The sequence below is a fragment of the Salvelinus alpinus genome, chromosome 4 (assembly GCF_045679555.1).
Source record: "Salvelinus alpinus chromosome 4, SLU_Salpinus.1, whole genome shotgun sequence".
NCBI classification, from domain to species: domain Eukaryota; kingdom Metazoa; phylum Chordata; class Actinopteri; order Salmoniformes; family Salmonidae; genus Salvelinus; species Salvelinus alpinus.
This window is the reverse complement of record NC_092089.1, coordinates 7,106,147-7,108,676: the sequence shown is the minus strand read 5'-3', so window position 1 is coordinate 7,108,676 and position 2,530 is coordinate 7,106,147.

Below are 2,530 nucleotides of genomic sequence, written 5' to 3'. Positions count from 1 at the left end.
TAGTTGTAGTAGTCTACCTAACCTGCTCATCACCATGTACTAGTAGTAGTAGTAGTAGTCTACCTAACCTGCTCATCACCATGTACTAGTAGTAGTAGTAGTAGTCTACCTAACCTGCTCATCACCATGTACTAGTAGTAGTAGTAGTCTACCTAACCTGCTCATCACCATGTACTAGTAGTAGTAGTAGTCTACCTAACCTGCTCATCACCATGTACTAGTAGTAGTAGTAGTCTACCTAACCTGCTCATCACCATGTACTAGTAGTAGTAGTAGTAGTAGTAGTAGTAGTAGTAGTCTACCTAACCTGCTCATCACCATGTAGTAGTAGTAGTAGTAGTCTACCTAACCTGCTCATCACCATGTACTAGTAGTAGTAGTAGTAGTAGTAGTAGTAGTAGTAGTCTACCTAACCTGCTCATCACCATGTACTAGTAGTAGTAGTAGTAGTCTACCTAACCTGCTCATCACCATGTAGTAGTAGTAGTAGTAGTCTACCTAACCTGCTCATCACCATGTAGTAGTAGTAGTAGTAGTCTACCTAACCTGCTCATCACCATGTACTAGTAGTAGTAGTAGTAGTAGTAGTAGTAGTAGTCTACCTAACCTGCTCATCACCATGTACTAGTAGTAGTAGTAGTCTACCTAACCTGCTCATCACCATGTACTAGTAGTAGTAGTAGTCTACCTAACCTGCTCATCACCATGTACTAGTAGTAGTAGTAGTCTACCTAACCTGCTCATCACCATGTACTACTAGTAGTAGTAGTCTACCTAACCTGCTCATCACCATGTACTAGTAGTAGTAGTAGTCTACCTAACCTGCTCATCACCATGTACTACTAGTAGTAGTAGTCTACCTAACCTGCTCATCACCATGTACTACTAGTAGTAGTAGTCTACCTAACCTGCTCATCACCATGTACTAGTAGTAGTAGTAGTAGTCTACCTAACCTGCTCATCACCATGTACTAGTAGTAGTAGTAGTAGTCTACCTAACCTGCTCATCACCATGTACTAGTAGTAGTAGTAGTCTACCTAACCTGCTCATCACCATGTACTAGTACTAGTAGTAGTAGTAGTCTACCTAACCTGCTCATCACCATGTAGTAGTAGTAGTAGTAGTCTACCTAACCTGCTCATCACCATGTACTAGTAGTAGTAGTAGTAGTAGTAGTAGTCTACCTAACCTGCTCATCACCATGTACTAGTAGTAGTAGTAGTAGTAGTCTACCTAACCTGCTCATCACCATGTACTAGTAGTAGTAGTAGTCTACCTAACCTGCTCATCACCATGTAGTAGTAGTAGTAGTAGTCTACCTAACCTGCTCATCACCATGTACTAGTAGTAGTAGTAGTAGTCTACCTAACCTGCTCATCACCATGTAGTAGTAGTAGTAGTAGTCTACCTAACCTGCTCATCACCATGTACTAGTAGTAGTAGTAGTAGTAGTCTACCTAACCTGCTCATCACCATGTACTAGTAGTAGTAGTAGTCTACCTAACCTGCTCATCACCATGTACTAGTAGTAGTAGTAGTCTACCTAACCTGCTCATCACCATGTACTAGTAGTAGTAGTAGTCTACCTAACCTGCTCATCACCATGTACTAGTACTAGTAGTAGTAGTCTACCTAACCTGCTCATCACCATGTACTAGTAGTAGTAGTAGTCTACCTAACCTGCTCATCACCATGTACTAGTACTAGTAGTAGTAGTCTACCTAACCTGCTCATCACCATGTACTAGTAGTAGTAGTAGTCTACCTAACCTGCTCATCACCATGTAGTAGTAGTAGTAGTAGTCTACCTAACCTGCTCATCACCATGTACTAGTAGTAGTAGTAGTCTACCTAACCTGCTCATCACCATGTACTAGTACTATTAGTCTACCTACCAGCCCGTTCCCTTGTTAGTGCTCTACCTGTGACCAGGACCCATAGGGCTCAACAGTAGTGCACTATATAGGCAATAGGGTGCTATTTTGGACTCTTTCTGCTGTCTGGTTGCTATCACAGCTGACTGTAACCTCTCGGTCACTCTTTACTGTCCTCGCTAGCTGCCAGTGTATGTTAGTGAGGTTGAACATCTCAGCAGTGTATCAAGCACCCACAGATGTACTGTACAGGTCACTGTTGCTCAATGGGAAATAGCATGCCTCTTTGTCTCAATAAAGTTTCAGTTGAATCAGCAGAAAGTAGTGTTAATGGAACCTGGTTAAATATCACCCAGCTGCACAACAACCCATCAGGGAGAGAGTACCTCCATGCCGGGCCAATCAGGGAGAGGCTACCACCATGCCGGGCCAATCAGGCGACGGGCCTCCAGCAGGCTTGGTGCATCTGAAGGGACAAGGGCTGTATCTATACATGGCTCTGTGAGGGACTGAACACATTCCCCTGAAACCAGCAGCAGATGCTCCACTCAGATGTTTCCTGCAGTTATATTTGTCTCTCGTTAGATTTACGGCTAAATGTATTTTGGATTGCGCTACCGCAAGGAAAAGCAACTCCCTGAAGTCACTGTTCTACC